Consider the following 18,544-nt stretch of genomic DNA (forward strand, 5'->3'; position numbering starts at 1 on the left):
CCTAGCTTCTATGGGTTTCTGCTCCTGGTCACTTGTTTCCTTCTCTGTGTGAGAGTGTGATTCCTCAGGGTACCAGTCTCCCTTCTCTCCTATCCTGCTCCTGTCTTAGGCTTGGTAACAACAACTGAGTTGCCTTCAGTCTGTGGGCAGGTGTCACAATTGTGGGATTTAAAGACTGTGTTCCCAGACTGGGCCTTGGACCTGTATCACTTGGCGCAGACGCTCGCAGGAGGAGACTTGGTTTAATAAAGTTCCTCCGCATGAGAGGGAGCAGTGAACTAATAGGTAATTTGAGTACTGTTAGAAGTGGTGTGGTAGCTTGGAAGCCACTTGGAAAGATTGGATAGCCTTGTGTGGACGTTAGGAGCTGAGAAGCTACGTGGAGCGGCTGGATAGCCGTGGGTAGACGTTGGTAGCTGGGTGGCTACGTGGAGCAGCTGGATAGCCATGGGTAGACGTTGGTAGCTGGGTGGCTACGTGGAGCGGCTGGATAGCCGTGGGGAGACGTCGGTAGCTGGGAAGCTACGTGGAGCGGCTGGATAGCTGTGGGAAAGCTCACTAGGAAACTAGTTGCACTGGCAACTTGTGTCAGCATTGGGGAACCTTATATAGTGGATGCTGGGAGCTGACAGGCTGAGAGAGAAGAAGACTCCTCATTGGTGGTAGTGGAGTCACATGGGCAATCCAAGATGGCCGCACCCATGGACCGGAGGACAGCGCTTCTCAGAAGAAGTCAGCGGGGACCAGCGACCAGCAGGAGCCAGCGTGGGAGCAGCAGAGCAGCGAGACCCTCCAGAGGACAGCGGAGACCGGCCAGAGAGAGAGAGAGAGAGAGAAGCAGCGCAGGAGCCGTAAGACAGCGCGGGTCAGCACCCGCAAAGGTAGGCGATGGGGTCTGATTCTGGGGTCTCCAGGGCGGCGTGTGACAGTACCCCCTTCTTCATGAGTGGCCACCGGACACTTCCTTGGTTTATGAGGAAATTTCATAAGGAATGCTTTGACCAGACGGGGCGCATGGACATCGGAGGCATTTATCCAGATTCGTTCTTCCGGACCATAAATTTTTCCAGTCGATGAGGTATTGAAGACGATTGTATCGACAACGGGAATCTAAGATTCTGTCAACTTCGAACTCCTCTCCTTCTGAAATCGGTTTAAGACCAGTGGTTTTAGAAGAGAAATATGGAAAGAACTTGGAATGCGAAGAAATGGAGGAAGTTTTAGCTTGTAGGCCACAGGATTCAAGACTTTGACGATTGGGAATGGACCAATGTACCGCGGGGCAAATTTCATTGAGGGAACTCAGAGTCTTAGGTTTCGGGTAGAGAGCCAGACCATATCCCCAGGTTGGAAATTGGGAACCGCTCGTCTTTGGCGGTCAGCAAATCTCTTGTACCGGGCTGAGGTTTTAGTCAGAGAGGAACGAACCTTTTCCCAGATGTTGGAGAACCGTTGAAGAGACATCTTGGCCGCGGGCACATTTAATGTTGGAAGAAGAGGGAAATCTGGCACTCGAGGATGATGACCAAAAACTGTAAAAAAAAAGGAGTTGAGTTGGTGGACGTGTGATAATGATTATTGTGAGCAAATTCGGCCCAAGGAAGAAGTTCAATCCAGTCATCTTTGGAGGAGGAGACAAAAGTGCGCAGGAACTGTTCCAGGTCTTGATTGACCCTTTCGGTCTGACCATTGGTCTGGGGGTGATAAGCGGTAGAAAATTTTAGTTTTATTTGAAGGGCTGAAAAGAGTGACCTCCAGAACTTCGCTACGAACTGTACTCCCCTGTCTGAGATGATCTCTTGAGGAAGGTCGTGGAGCTTGAAGATCTCTTTTATAAAACTCTGGGTGAGTAGAGGTGCAGACGGGAGCCCAGTAAGAGGTACAAAATGAGCCATTTTAGAAAAGCGATCCACGATAACCCAAATGGTATTGTGGCCCAGAGATGGAGGAAGCTCAGATGAAATCCATAGAGAGGTGAGTCCATGGCTTAGATGGAATTGCTAGAGGCTGGAGTTGACCGTGTTGAACCCGCAGAGGTATTTTGTGTTGAGCACATTTGATGCATAAGACCTGACATCCTTTTTCATCGAAGGCCACCAATAGGACCGCTGGATGAATTCAAGGGTTTTATCCATACCCAAGTGTCCAGAGAACCGGGAAGCATGGGCCCAATGCAGCAACTTCTTGCGGAGTTCTGGAGCGACAAAAGTCTTCCCAACCGGGGGTATAGAAGATTATTTGGTGGAGGCGAAGAAAGCTGGATTCAGGATTGGTTGGGGCTTTTCCATGGGTAGATCAGGGTCGCTTGTCATGGAACGGGAGAGTGCGTCGGCTTTGAGGTTTTGTGAGCCAGGGCGATAGGAGAGTTTGAAGTTAAACCTGGAGAAAAACATTGCCCACCGGGCTTGACGACGGTTCAAGCAACTTGCGGATTTAAGATAAAGCAGGTTTTTGTGGTCTGTGAAAATGGTAATGGGGTAATGGGCTCCTTCTAGAAGATATCGCCATTCTTTGAGGGCTAGTTTCATGGTGAGTAACTCTTGATCTCCGATGGTGTCGTTTTTTTCTGCTGGCAAAAACTTCCAGGAAAAGAAACCACAGGGATGAAGTTTTTCATCTTCAAACCGTTGGGAAAGCACAGCACCGACACCTTCGGAGGATGCGTCCACCTCCAGGATAAATGGCCAGGTGGAATCCGGTTGCTTTAAGATGGGAGTGGAGATGAAGGCTTGCTTAAGGAGTTGAAATGCCGAGGTAGCTTCGACGGGCCACTTAGTTGGATCCGCTCCCTTACGGGTGAGAGCTGTAATAGGAGCTACCAGTGTTGAAAAACCTTTCACAAACTTGCGATAATAGTTGGCAAATCCTAGGAACCTTTGTATGGATTTTAAGGAAGAAGGAAGAGACCAATCAAGAATGGCTTGTAGTTTTGAAGAATCAATTTGAAGGCCTGTTCCAGAGATGATGTACCCCAGGAATGGTACACTTGAGACTTCAAACAGACACTTCTCTAATTTGCAAAAAAGTTGATTGGACCGCAACCTCAGAAGGACTTCCTTCACCTGGTCTCGATGAGTTTGGAGGTCTTGAGAAAAAATCAAAATGTCGTCCAAGTACACGACCACACTCTTGTACAAAAGATCCCGGAAGATTTCATTGACGAAAAACTGGAAGACGGCTGGAGCATTACAGAGGCCGAAGGGCATAACAAGATATTTGTAGTGCCCATCCCTGGTGTTGAAGGCCGTTTTCCATTCATCGCCTGGACGGATACGAATTAAATTATAGGCCCCTCTTAGGTCGAGTTTGGTAAAAACTGTGGCTCCCTTGACTCTATCGGACAACTCTGTTATTAGAGGAAGAGGGTAGCGATTCTTAATAGTCGCCTGGTTATTTCATTAAGACCCCGGTAGTCAAAACACGGGCGCAGCCCACAGTCTTTCTTTTTTACGATGAAAAATCCAGCCCCGTCTGGAGACATGGAAGGTCGAATGAAGCCTTTACTTAAGTTTTCTTTAATGTACTCCGACATAGCTTGAGTCTCAGGGAGAGATAGAGGGTAGGTTCGGCCTCTAGGAGGATTCTTCCCGGGAATCAGATCTATGGGACAGTCCCAATCACGATGGGGAGGTAATAGGTCTGCACTCTGTTTGCTGAAGACATCCAAAAACCCACCATAAGCTTTGGGCAGGTCAGTAGAATCCTGTATGACAGAAGATCGGACAGGTACTACCCGCTGAAGGCAGCCTTTGAAGCAATTGGAACCCCAAGAGGTTATTTGCATGGTGGTCCAATCAATTTGTGGTGAATGTCTCTGTAGCCAGGGTAGTCCAAGGACTAAAGAATGAGAGGCTTTGGGAATCACTAGGAAGGACAGTTGTTCGGTATGGAGCACCCCAATGGTAAGTCTAAGTGGTGCTGTACGATGGGTGATGGTTCCACTAGTAATGCGACTACCATCAATGGCGGTTAAAGTGATGACCCGAGGCAACGCTTCTATGGGGATTTGATGTTTCTGGGCACAGTCCGTAGTGACAAAGTTCTCTGCTGCTCCAGAATCCAGAAGAGCTAATACAGCTTTGGAACCTCGGGGAAGCTTTAAATGAGCCTGGATGGTGGAATCAGACTTCCTATGTGATTCAATGGCAACTCCTAACTTAACCTCTCTGTCATAAGTTAGGAGGAGGCGTTTCCCGGACGAATTGGACGGATGGGACAGGATCTAACTAAGTGTTGAGGAGATACGCAGTACATACAGAGGTTTTGTCTCTGCCTTTTCTGCCGTTCCTCAGCCGATAGACCAGAGCGGTTGACCTGCATGGGTTCTTCGCCCATAGGAGGAGAGGGTAAATGGGAAGCTGGATGTGGCCTTCCGCGGTCAAGTTTTCCTCTTTCCAAGGCACGCTCCCTGTGACGAAGATCCACCTTGTTGCAAAGGGAAATTAAATCATCCAAATTGGTTGGAAGGTCACGGGAAGCTAGGTCGTCTTTGAGTCTTTCTGAAAGACCATTCCAGAAGGCAGCGATGCGAGCGTCCTCGTTCCAATTGAGTTCGGAGGCCAGAGTTTGGAACTGGACTACATATTGACCGACGGTCCTGCTACCCTGACGGAGGCGTAGAATATCAGCTGATGCGGACGTGGTTCTTCCAGGTTCGTCAAAGATCTTGTGAAACATGGAAATAAATTCAGGGTAGTTGGAGAGCAAAGGATCCGATTTCTCCCAAAGGGGTGAGACCCAGTCGAGTGCTTGGCCAGAGAGATGATATATGCCACCCTGGTGATTGGAAAATTGGTGGATTGTAGCTCGAACTGGATTTCGCATTGGTTTAAAAACCCCTGCATAATTTGGGGTTGCCATCGAACTTGCTCGGAGGGGAAAGCTGAAGACGAGCAGGAGGTAGAAGTGGGGGAGCAGGTGATACCACAGGGGGAGAGGCGGCTTGGGAGCCAGCGGGAGCGGGATGAGCCAATAAGGACTGAATGTTGTCCAAGCGTGACGACATATCTTGGATGAACTAGATCAACTGGGCCTGAGAGGTCTCCTGTCTTTCCAGACGAGATAGTACATCCTGCGAGGGATCTACCACAGATCCTTGACCACTTGCCGAGTCCATCTGGCCAGTGCAAACTGTCACAATCGTGGGATTTAAAGACTGTGTTCCCGGACTGGGCCTTGGACCTGTATCACTTGGCGCAGACGCTCGCAGGAGGAGACTTGGTTTAATAAAGTTCCTCCGCATGAGAGGGAGCACTGAACTAATAGGGAATTTGAGTACTGTTAGAAGTGGTGTGGTAGCTTGGAAGCCACTTGGAAAGACTGGATAGCCTTGTGTGGATGTTAGGAGCTGAGAAGCTACGTGGAGCGGCTGGATAGCCGTGGGTAGACGTTGGTAGCTGGGTGACTACGTGGAGCAGCTGGATAGAAGTGGGTAGACGTTGGTAGCTGGGTGGCTACGTGGAGCGACTGGATAGCCGTGGGTAATGTTGGTAGCTGGGTGGCTACGTGGAGCGGCTGGATAGCCGTGGGGAGACGTCGGTAGCTGGGTGGCTACGTGGAGCGGCTGGATAGCTGTGGGAAAGCTCACTAGGAAACTAGTTGCACTGGCAACTTGTGTCAGCATTGGGGAACCTTATATAGTGGACGCTGGGAGCTGACAGGCTGAGAGAGAAGGAGAAGACTCCTCATTGGTGGTAGTGGAGTCACATGGGCAATCCAAGATGGCCGCGCCCATGGACCGGAGGACAGCGCTTCTCAGAAGAAGTCAGCGGGGACCAGCGACCAGCAGGAGCCAGCGTGGGAGCAGCAGAGCAGCGGGACCCTCCAGAGGACAGCGGAGGCCGGCCAGAGAGAGAGAGAAGCAGCGCACAGTGCGGGAGCCGGAAGACAGCGCGGGTCAGCACCCGCAAAGGTAGGCGACGGGGTCTGATTCTGGGGTCTCCAGGGCGGCGTGTGACAGCAGGGTATAGTGAGAAGGACCAAAGCATCCTGGGATTGAAAAGCTTTGCGGTTGGTGTCCAGTCCTCCAAGTCCCACCTACACCCCAATGTCTCCCTGTGGACTTCGAAGAAAGAGAATTAACCAAGGTAAGTTTTACCATAACTCTCCTTATTTATATACTGTATTTTATGGGCCTGATACTGCAATACTGTGCTACGCTCATTATACAGGGGTGTGCGCGAGGGGAATAATTAATACTGCAGGTGCCACATGTGGAAGAATCAGACTAATCTCTAACTGATAACTGATCGATACAGCAAAGGTCCTCACTTTATCCTGGCACACAGGTCGGAAACAGCTAGTAAAAGCATTGCCCTTTTAGATATCTGTTATAAACATGATCAGAAGCACCAGGTTGCTTTGTAAATAAGCCCCTTAGGGTTCCCAGTCTGTTGAAGTCGCACACACACAGTGATGTGAAACCAGAGCCGTAACTAGACTTTTTGGTGCCCTGTGCCAGAGAGAGCATTGGCGCCCTTCCCCCCCCCCATTTTTGAAATAGGGAGATAAGATAGAGCATCTGAGAGAGGGCCATGTCCTCATGGAGAAGGGCCAGGGAAGAGATAGGGGAGGCCAGGAGATGCTGGGCACAAAGAGGGACATAATATAGTGCATCTGAGAGAGGGCCATGGCCTCATGGGGAAGGGCTAGGGAAGAGATAGGGGAGGCCAGGAGATGCTGGGGAAAAATAGGGACATAATATAGCGCACCTGAGAGAGGGCCATGGCCTCATGGGGAAGGGCCAGGGAAGAGATAGGGGAGGCCAGGAGATGCTGGGGATAAATAGGGACATAATATAGCGCACCTGAGAGAGGGCCATGACCTCATGGGGAAGGGCCAGGAAAGAGATAGGGGAGGCCAGCAGATGCTGGGGATAAATAGGGACATAAAATAGTGCACCTGAGAGAGGGCCATGGCCTCATGGGGAAGAGATAGGGGAGGCCAGGAGATGCTGGGGATAAAAGAAGTGGAAGTTACGAGTGAAAATGATAATAAACAGGAAAATTTACCCATGCCCTGCGGTGCCATGGCACATGTCACACTACCCTAGTTACGGCCCTGTGTGAAATGAGAGACTTTGCATACCGGTCCCTGTTCTCTGCCACAGATTTATCTAAAAAAAAAAAATCTGGTTTACAGAAAAGGTCCTTTCTCCGAAGTCACTGGTAGACAAATGGGCGTAGAGGGCACTATTCCAGGAGCAGATACAATCTTGATGTGTCACTTGTTTATCGGCTGCGTGCTCTCACTCTACATCCCATTATGCAGTCTTCGCTTTTTTCCCATACCCATGGAGTGGGCACCATTGTGCTAGATCAGGTTTTATTTTCTTTTACTGCCCTTATCACTGCCTAGGAGCTGTGCTCTTGTGCTGAACTCCACTGGAGCGGGCAGTAATCTGTGCTGTCTGTACCCCCCATGCCCCTGGCTCCCAGGGGCTGGTACCTCACTGCAGCCCCATCTCACTGCGGCCGAGACAGGGCTTGGTGAGTACTTGCCCATCTTCCGTGTCCCGTGGCTTTGCCCTTGAAGTGGGCTCTATTGATATTGCCGCTCTAGTGGACTAGACTCTGTGGGCATAAGAGCGGGGGCCTGGCCAGGACAAACAGGATTTTGGTACTTACCGATAAATCCCTTTCTCCGATTCCACAGGGGACACTGGAGGCTTCAAGACAGTGGGGTATAGACATGTGCTAAGGGGAGCTGGCACTTTAAATCTTTTGAAGTGTGACTAGCTCCTACCCCTCTATATCCCCATACTAGCCCGAGGGGAGCGGAGACAAAAAACAAACAGAAGAGGCGAAAGTACACAAAACATTTGAAAAAGGTTGATAAAAAAAAAAAATACAGAAATAAAACGAGACAACAAACAGGTCTCTAACAGTCATAACATAAAATGACCACAAGTGTGGCAGGAAGGAAATAGTGCAGGGTGGGCGTCCAGTGTCCCCTGTGGAATCAGAGAAATGGATTTATCGGTAAGTACCAAAATCCTGTTTTCTCCTTCATCCACTAGGGGACATTGGAGGCTTCAAGAGAGTGGGGACGTCCCAGAGCTCCCATCACGGGCAGGAGAGCATTAAGAACCCTGCAAAACAGACAGGCCATTCTGCACTGCAGCGGCCACAAACGTGTTGAATCTGTAGAAACGAACAAAGGTATACCGGCCAGACCAAGTAGCCACCCATCAAAGAGATTCCATGGAAACCCCATGAGCAGCCACCCATGAGGCTCAATCTGAGCAAGTGGAATGCACTGTAATAGAAGGTGGAGGCTCCCTAGATGAGGTCATATACGCCTGTCTGATGGTCAGACTAATCCAGCGGGCCAGCGACTATTAGGAAGCTGGCCAACCAGGACGAGCAGCATCATACAAAACAAATAGAGCGTCTGTTTTATGTATGGCTGCAGTCCTCTCCACATACTGTATACAGGAAGAGCCCTAACAACATCTAAGGATTTGGACGAAGGTGAATTCTGTGGAAGAACTGGTACCACAATAGGTTGGTTGATGTGGAAAGCCGAAACCACCTTAGGAAGAAAATACATTCTAGTATGGAGTTCCGCTCTATCCTCATGAAATACAGAGTATGGAGGACGACAGGATAGAGCTCCCAGTTCTGACACCCTCCTGGCTGATGCCAGTGCGAGAAGAAGTGAAGCCTTCCACAAAAGGTATTTTAACTCCACAGATTCCAAAGGTTCGAACAGGGAAGACTGTAAGAAGGAAAGGTCGAGATCCAAGTAACATGGAGCTGTAGGAGGAACAAATGGTGGCTGTAACCTAATCACACCTTCCAGAAAGGTTTGCACATCCGGTATCAAGGCCAATTTCTTTTGGAAGAAAACCATGAGAGCTGAAGTTTGGACTTTCAGAGAACCCAAACGCAGACCTGCTGAGAAACCTGCATGCAGGAAAAAAGCAGAAATCTGGCTATGTTGAATTCTGTAGGCGGAGATCCTCTACGTTCACACCAGAAGCCTTCCAAATACGGTGGTAATGCTTTGAAGTAACTTATTTTCAGGCTCTGAGCATAGTAGGGATGTCCCTGGATGGGATCCTTCTACATCTTAAGATGGCCCTTTCAACAGGAACGTCGTCAAACGTCGCTGCTTGGATAGACTAGGAGGACCCTGAAGTAATAGATCTTCTCTCAGTGGTAGGGGCCATGGATCATCGATCAGAAGAAGTTGAATGTTGGAATACAAAGCTCTGTGAGGTCAGTCCATAGCTACCAATAGAACCTTGGCCTTCTCCCTTTGATGCGTTGTAGGATTTGAGAGAGAAGAGGGAACGGAGGGAACAGATAGACAAATTGGAACTGCCACGGTGCTGACAGTGCGTCCACTGTCATCACCTGCGGGTCTCTCGTCCAAGAGCAGAAGAGAGGCAGTTAATGATTTTGTCTGGATGCCATGAGCTCGACCTGTGGATGAACCCACAGTTGGACCAGCTGGTGAAAAACTTGAAGATTTAGTGCCCATTCTCCTGGATGCATGTCCTGCCAGCTGAGGTAGTCTGCCTCCCAATTTTCCACGCCCAGAATGAAGATTGCCGAAATTGTTCTTGCAAACTTTTCCACCCAGATTAGAATCTGGCTTACTTCCGTCATAGCCGCTCGACTTCTAGTGCCGCCTTGTCTGTTTATTTATGCCACTGCCGTGGCGTTGTCAAACTGGACCCTGACTGCTCGGCCCCACAACAGGTGATCTGCTGTCTGGATAGCGCAGAAGACTGCCCTTAGTTCCAATATGTTTAATCAGCAGACTCTCTTCCTGTGATGTCCAGCGGCCCTGGAAGTGATGTTCTTGAATCACAGCCCCCCAGCCTTTCAGACTTGCGTCTGTGGTGAGAAGAGTCCAATCCCACACTCCAAATCTCTTTCCCTCCAATAGGTGAACAGAGTTCAGCCACCAGAGAAGGGATATCTGAGTTCCAGGACTTAACCTTACCTGTTGGTGAAGGAAAAGATGGGATCCTGTCCATTGTGATAGGAGATCTAGCTAAAAAGCCCTGGAGTGAAGACGACTGTAAGGACTGGCCTCGAAGGCCGCCACCATCTTCCCCAGGAGTCAGATGCAAACATGCACCGAAACCTGATGACAATGGACCGTCCTCACCATCTCCTGACTGGAAGTTACCTTTTCCTGAGGGAAGAACACACACTGAGACAAAGTGTCCTTGGTCATTCCCAGAAATTGTAACCTCTGCATCGGTTGCAGATGAGACTTGGGGAAATTCAGGATCCACCCATGATGAATGAGAAGGTTGTGTGTCACTGTGATGTTCTGCAGTAATTGGTCCCTGGAATGTGCCTTCAGCAGTAGACCGTCCAGGTAAGAGATAATAGTGATCCCTTGTATCCGAAGAAGACTCATCATCACAGCCGTGACCTTTGTGAATACCCTGAGGGCTGATGATAAGCTGAAGGGTAAGGCCTGAAACTGGAAATGTGAATTCCAAACTGCGAATCTCAGAAACGCCTGGCGAGGTGGCCCAATAGGGATGTGAAGGTAGGTGTCCTTGATATCTAGAGATACCATGAATTCGCCTTCCTCCAATCACCGCCTGAAGGGACTCCATCTTGAATTTGAAAAGCCTTAGGTATGGATTGAGGTCCTTCAAATTCGGGATAGGTCTGACCGAGCCGCCCGGCTTCGGAACCACGAAGACACTGGAGTAAAAACCCTTTCCGGTGTGATGTTTGGGAACTTAGACCACCACTCTCGTGGATAGAAGCTTGTTTATTGCGTCTTGTAGAATGACACTCCTGTCGTTGGTAAAAAACTAAAGGTGGAGGTTGAAACTGAAAGTCAAGCTTGTATCCCCGAATGATGAGATCCCGTACCCAAGCGTCCATACAAGTTTCTGTCCATACTTCTCTGAAGTCCCAAAGACACACTCCCACTCTGGGGTGCCCCAAGTGAGGGTAGCCCGTCATGCACTGGGCTTGGTAGTGGACTTATCCTCCTGTTGAGCAGAGGTTGTTGTTGCTGCGGCTCTACCCCAACCTCTGGAACCACGGGAAGTTGATGGTCCTCCTCTGAAGCGACCACGTGAACAACCCGTGGCACGAAAGGACCGAAACAAGGGTCCTGAGTAAGATCTTCTAGAGGTAGGGCCTGTAGCCTGAGAAATCCACTTATTTAGTTCCGCACCAAATAATACACTTCCCGTGAATGGAAGTGCTTCCACAGCTCTTTGATTCTGCGCCTGCTTGCCAATGTTAAGCCACAGCACCCTTCGTGCTGAAATCACCAGAGCTGGGGGCGATATTGCAAACGTCTTTGGACGCTTCTCCAATGTAAGCTGCAGCTCCACCTATATGTTCTACTAATGGAATAAGCTCCTCCACCGGCAGCTGATCTCTCATCCCGTCAGCCAATTGTTTTGCCCAAAGTTAAATAGCTTTGTTAGTCCAGCAGCTTACAATCGCAGGACGCAGAGTCACCCCACAGCTGTGTAAATGGACTTGAGAGTGTTTTCCAAACTCCTGTCAGATGTGTCTTTCAAAGACGTGGCCCATGGAACTGGTAGCGTAGTCTTCATAAACAGCCGTGATACTGATGGATCTACTGTAGGGGGAGTCTCACAAGATTTTCTATTATCCGCCAGAAAAGGATAAAAAGATAGTAACCGCCGGGACATATAAAATTTGTACTTCAAGGTCCATAGGGGGTCTACAGGGTTGACCTTGGGGTATAGCTGGATCTGGATCCACGGGCACCACGCAGTTAAAGCTGTTGCTGCTCCCAGGATGCACTTGGGTCCATCCTCCTCCTCTATACCCCGCCCCTGAGCCACAGGCACCTAAGTTTTAGTAGGTGCCCGGCCAGAGTCTGGTCACCCTGGCGCAGTGGGGCTGCATAAGCAGACCCTAAGCTTATTTTTATTTTAAAAATTATGTTTATTTTTACTCTTCAGAGCGGCAGCATCAGACTGTCCTTCTGGACGTCCACGCTGCCGCTCCAACAACCCCGCTGGCGCTGTGACGCCAGTACTGATCTGGGGATCACAGCGGGACCCCGGAGTCAGTACTAGCAGGACTCCGGGACCTCCCACAGACTGCTGCCAGATTCGCCGGGGTCAGGTAAATGCAGTCTTTGACCGCCGGTCTCTGGGGACAGACCGGCGGCGCTAGTAAGCAGCGGCGGGCTCCCCTTATTAGGCATACCCCGCGTGTCCTCTAGACCACCAGGGAGTAATGACTGGAGCGGGAACCAGCGTCCCTGGCGTTCATTACTGGCCAGGAGAGTGCTCCTTTTCCCTGTCTTGTGGCTCCTCCCCTCAGCTCAGCGCGCCTTCTCTGTGTGCTGGCGTCGCTGAGCTGTTCCTCCTGCGGCCACTCCTCCTCTGAGCTCTCCGGCAGCCATCTTCTCTGGCAGCAATGCAGATCTCACAGGAGGTGCATGGACCGGTCCCTCTGCATACCTCTCCACTGCTAAAGGACAGTGTACACAGCGCTATAGCCCTCCCAGACACTGAATCTGGGAGGTTGATTGTAGCTGAAGGTGCAGTGAGTATAACTACTCTGCATGGTATGTGACTATTGCTAGTGCTGCTGTCTGTGCTTATTTCTACTTACTGTCAGCTTATAACTATCCCTTTCCTTCTCCTACGGCCCGGCAGGTGTGTGGGGGAGGGGTGTTTTCTGGGTACCTCACTTTTATAGAACAAGTATTTGTGAGGTCAGTCACATACAGTTGTGTGCTACACAGTACCATATTGTGGGCTGTTTGTGTTGCATACTTGGGAGTGCGCTGGTGTTATACGCCTCACCTTTTCTCGGTGATACATATTTTTTTTGAACATTTATTGTGTCATGTCTGACACAATAAATGTTCAGTGGCTCCTGTGTTGTTTTCCTGCAGACGCTGTTCTGCAGGGGTTGATAGGGAGGATTTATCACAGGACGGTCTGTGCGAGCGATGCCAGCTATTGTCTGGCCCCTCTAAACCCCCTACGTTGCAGGATCCTCCTTGGGTGATGTTTTCACAGGTGCTGGCGTCAATCGCGGACGGGTTAGCGGTCCCGACTGCAGTCCGTACTAGGGCATTGCCCCAGCCTACCATCCCCCGGGTACTCCGCAGTTATTGCAGTCTCCCCCCAGGTCTCAGACTGTTGGTCAGTATACGGGGTTGCCTATGTATGTTCAGTCTCCCCCAGTGACGCAGCAGTCCATGGTGCCCTTTCAGAGGTATCCTCAGGCGGTACCCCCTCCCTGGGTGGATGTACTCTCCAGCCCTGTTCAGAGTCTGGCGGCCTCGTCTTCGGCTTTTCAGTCGATGTTACAAAGTGATATGCCCCCGAAGGCATCCAAGCGCCCCATTGCGGCTTCACTGGCTGCGCAGTTAACGGACACGGTCGTGTCTTCAGATGACGGAGAAATACATGAGGACTCTGACTCGGATGCCATGGCCCAGGAGGTGGAGACTAAGTCCTCCATTAATGTGCCGGCATTGGTTAGGGCGGTGCGGGCCATCCTTCACATAGAGGATGATGCAACGGCTCCTAGATCGAAGTATCCTAATTTAAAAAAAGCTAAGATAACTTCGAATGTTTTTCCCCTGTCTGACCAATTGACGGATCATATGGCGGGGGCCTGGCAGTCGTCCAGTAAGAGATTCCAACTACAGAAACAGTTGGCATCCAATTATCCTTTTCCTGAGGCTCATTGCAGGAAATGGGAAACCCCACCTGCGGTGGATTCCCATGTCACCCGCTTAATTAAAAGCTCTACATTGGCATTACCGTCTATCTCCTCTCTGAAGGATCCCACGGACAGGAAAGTGGAGACTTGTTTAAAGTCTGTCTACTCTCTCAGGGGCAGTGGCCCGTCCATCCATGGCCATCTCTTGGGGGGCTAAAGCCGTTGAGAGCTGGGCCAACACGTTAGAGGATACTTTTCCAGACGATGCTCCGGATATCCAGAGAGCGTTAATAGGACAGATGAGAGATGCGGCTTCCTATATTGGGGAAGCGTCATTAGATGCCAGTCTGCTGACCTCTAGGGTTTCGGCTGCAGCCATGTCTGCTCGTCGGTCCTTGTGGCTGAGACTCTAAAAAGGGCCTGGAGGCCTTACCTTTTAATGGGGAGTTGCTATTTGGTCCAGACTTGGACAAAATAGTGGATACTCTGGCTAAATCCAAGTAAGCCTTCCTCCCTTCAGCTTCAGCACCTGCTAAGGTGAGGAGCTCTGTCCTTTCGGGTTCAGGGTAAGGCCAAAGGTCAGTCGTTCCCGAGGCAGTCGGTGACCAAGTCTGCCTCTAAGCCCAAGAAGCAGGCCTGGAGTGCTAGGCGCCCTTCCTCCAAGCAGGAAGATAAACCTGCCTGATGGGACGGGCCTCCCTCTGGGGGACCCCAGAGTGGGAGGCTGACTTCTTCAATTTGCCCAGTGCTGGCACAATACCACCACAGATGCCTGGGTTTGAGAAGTGGTCTCCCAGGGGTACGCCCTGTCTTTTCGACACAGACCGCTCCACAAGTTTTTCTGCACGAGTCCTTCTCAGAACAAAACCAAAGCTTTGCAGATTCAGGCAGCTATAGAGTCCTTACTGAAAGCAGGGGTCATTGTTCCCATTCCTCAGTCACAACGAGAGACACTACTCTACTACTACTCTACTCTGTTTCTGGTGCAGAAACCAAATGGTTCTCATCGCCCTATCCTCAATTTGAAGTCTTTCAACAAATTCCTCAGAGTTCCCAAATTCAGGATGGAAATGTTATGTTCCATCATTCTGGCGATGGAACCTGGAGTACATGGTCTCCCTGGATATCCAGGATGCCTACCTCCATGTTCCGATAGCACCTTTGCACTAGCGGTTTCTGAGGTTCGCTATCCTACAACATCACTACCAGTTTTGGGCGCTACCCTTTGGCCTCTCCACGGCACCAAGGGTATTCACCAAAGTGATGTCGATCATGGCCGCCCATCTTCGGAGCCAGAATGTACGGCTGCTGCCGTATCTAGACGACCTCCTTTTGCTGGCGAGCTCTCCGGCGGTACTGCTTAAACATCTTCACCTGATGATCACTCCTCTGCAAGTGCACAGGTGGTTGATAAATTGGAGAATGTCCTCCCTGATTCCATCACAGCGGATGGTTCATTTGGGAGCCCTGCTAGATTCTCGTCAGCAAAGGATCTTCCTGACTCCGGAAAAGATCTCCTCCCTACAGCTGCGGATACACAATTGCCTAAGCAGTTGCCGACTGTTCATTCGGCAAAGGTGTCGGCATTCGAGATGGTGGAATTTGCCCAGTTCCATTCCAGGCCCCTGCAGGGGCTGATTCTATCGCAATGGAACGGGTTACCCCACCGGATCCAGTCTCAGATGTTGGTGTTGTCCCCGGAGTTTCGGCAGTCCTTAGCTTGGTAGCTTCAGACAGCTCATCTAGTCAAGGGGCGGCCCTTTTGGATCCTGGACTGGGTCCTGCTCACAACAGATGCCAGTCTCCAGGGTTGGGGGGCAGTGACAGGCTCATTGTCACTTCAGGGAAGGAAGCACTTCTCCCCATCAACATTATGGAACTGAAGGCCATATACAGGGCCCTGCAGTCGTCCGTCACCGCTCTTCAAGGAAGGGCGGTTCAAGTTCAATCTGACAACGCCACCACGGTGGCGTACATCAACCACCAGGGAGGAATTCGCAGTCGGGCTGCAATGTCGGAGGTGTCTCGCATCCTTGCTTGGGCGGAGTGCCACATTCCAGCAATCTCGGCGGTCTTCATCCCCGGAGCCCTCAATTGGGAGGCGGACTTCCTCAGCCGTCACGAAGTGCATCCCAGGAAATGGCCGCTTCACCCAGAGGTATTTTAACTACTCATGGACAGATGGGGGCTGCCGGAGCTGGACTTCATGGCCTCCCATCACAATCACAAGTTGCCCGTGTACGGGTCAAGGACAAGAGATGCAGGCGCAAGTCTGGTGGACACGCTGTCGGTGAAATGGACGTTTCAACTGGCGTACCTGTTTCCTCCGATATCCCTGCTGCCTTGGGTCCTGCGGAAATTCAAGCAGGACGGCGGCACGCTTGTGCTGGTGGCTCCTGCGTGGCCCAGATGTCCTTGGTACTCCGATCTGAGGAGCCTCTCCATCGAAGCTCCGTACCTTCTTCCTCAGCATCAGGACCTATTGTCTCAAGGGCCCTGCCTTTACCCGGATTTGGGTCGGCTGTCTTTGACGGTGTGGCTCTTGAGACAGCCGTCTTAAGGTCGCGGGCCTTCTCTGGTTCGGTTATTAGTAACATGCTCAGGGCACGCAAGCCTGCTTCCGCACGTATTTACCACAGGGTGTGGCACACTTACTTTCAGTGGTGTGACTCCAGAAACTATGATCCTCAGGTGTTCAGAGTTTCTAGGATCTTGGAATTTCTTCAATCAGGTTTGGACCTAGGCTTACGTCTTGCCTCCCTGAAGGTTCATGTGTCCGTGCTATCTGTGTGGTTCCAACGAAGGATCACTACACTGCCAGATGTTCACACTTTGTTCCAAAGTGTTTTCCGAATCCAGCCTCCCTTCGTGCCTGCTGTGGCTCCTTAGGACTTGGCAGTAGTTCTTCGGGTCCTGCAGGGTCCTCCTTTTGAGCCTCGAGTCGGTAGAACTCAAGTGGTTAACGTTTAAGACTGTTTTTCTCCTGGCAATTGCTTCTGCCAGGAGGGTGCCAGAATTGGGGGCGCTTTCCTGTCGTCCCCCTTTTTTGATTTTTAACCAGGACAGAGCGGTGCTTCGCACTCATCCTGAGTTTTTGCCTAAAGTGGTTTCTAAGTTCCACATTTATCAGGAACTTGTTGTGCCAGCTCTTCAGTCACCTGATCTTTCTGAGGCTTCCTTAGATGTAGTCCGTGCTCTCAGAATTTATGTGGACCGGACGGCTTCTGTTAGGAAGTCTGATTCTTTGTTTGTCCTCTTTGGTTTTCACAGGAGGGGTTGGCCTGCCAACAAACTTTAGCCTTTTGGCTTTGTTCTGTTATTATTGAGGCTTATGCACAGGAGGGTTTACCTGTTCCAGCCTCCATTAAGGCTCATTCCACTCGGTCTGTGGGTCCTTCTTGGGCTGCTAGACGTGGCGCCTCTGCTGTTCAGCTATGTAAGGAGGCCACCTGGTCTTCCATTCAGACATTTTTTAGGTTCTATGCGTTTGACACCATTGCCTCTCAGGATGCATCCTTCGGGCACCGGGTTCTCCTTTCTGCACAGAAGTCTCCCACCCTTAGTTGAACTGCTTTGGGATATCCCCAAGGTCAACCCTGTGGACCCCCTATGGACCCTGAAGTGGAAAACAAGAGATATGGTAAGAACTTACCTTTGTTATCTCTGTTTCTACGAAGTCCATAGGGTCCACAGGGCACTGGCCCCGACGCACCTGGCTTCATATGGGCTGTGTGGCTGGTCACCGGTTTTCCATTTCTGCGAGTATGGTTTTCTTGTGTGTTCCCGTCTTCCTTCTCTCTGTTTCGTCTCCTCCTCCGGCCTTGGCTGCTTACCAACTAATGTGCTTGTGACTCGGGGGCGGGGTATAGAGGATGGACCCAAGTGCATCCTAGGAGCAGAAAAAGCTTTAACTGCATGATGCCCGTCGATCCAGATTCAGCTATACCCCAAGGTCAACCCTGTGGACCCTATGGACTTCATAGAAACAGAGATAACAAAAGGTAAGTTCTTACCATATCTCTTGTTTTTTTATCCGGATGTTCCCAAGCTGACGTTAGAAGTAAATCTAGCTCTTCTGAGACCGAAAAAGCAATACCCTGTCTTTGCTTCTTTAGTGAGACCTGCCGGTCATGCTACATACAGACCCCACACAAACAAAATAAAAGTGAAATAGGTTAGAAGAAAAAAAGAAACTGATACAGAGAGACAGGAGAGACACACCTGCCCTAATAGTGCTCCTAGCAGTGCCAAAAAACACTAGGTATAGGAGGTAAGTAATCACAGATACAGAGAGGCAGGAGAGAGACACACTAGCCCTAATAGTGCTCCTAGCAGTGCCAGAAAACGCTACGCATAGGAGGTAAGTAATCACATATACAGAGAGGCAGGAGACACACCTGCCCTAATAGTGCTCCTAGCAGTGCCAGAAAACGCTAGGTATAGGAGGTAAGTAATCACATATACAGAGAGAGGAGAGAGCCACACCTGCCCTAATAGTGCTCCTAGCAGTGCCAGAAAACACTAGGCATAGGAGGTAAGTAATCACATATACAGAGAGACAGGAGAGACACACCTGCCCTAATAGTGCTCCTAGCAGTGCCAGATAACACTAGGTATAGGAGGTAAGTAATCACATATACAGAGAGGCAGGAGAGAGACACACCTGCCCTAATAGCGCTCCTAGCAGTGCCAGAAAACACTAGGTATAGGAGGTAAGTAATCACATATACAGAGAGGCAGGAGAGAGACACACCTGCCCTAATAGTGCTCCTAGCAGTGCCAGAAAACACTAGGTATAGGAGGTAAGTAATCACATATACAGAGACAGGAGAGACACACTAGCCCTAATAGTGCTCCTAGCAGTGCCAGAAAACACTAGGTATAGGAGGTAA

This window comes from Taudactylus pleione, unplaced genomic scaffold (genome assembly GCF_031769625.1).
Source record: "Taudactylus pleione unplaced genomic scaffold, aTauple2 ptg001928l, whole genome shotgun sequence".
Classification (NCBI taxonomy): Eukaryota; Metazoa; Chordata; class Amphibia; order Anura; family Myobatrachidae; genus Taudactylus; species Taudactylus pleione.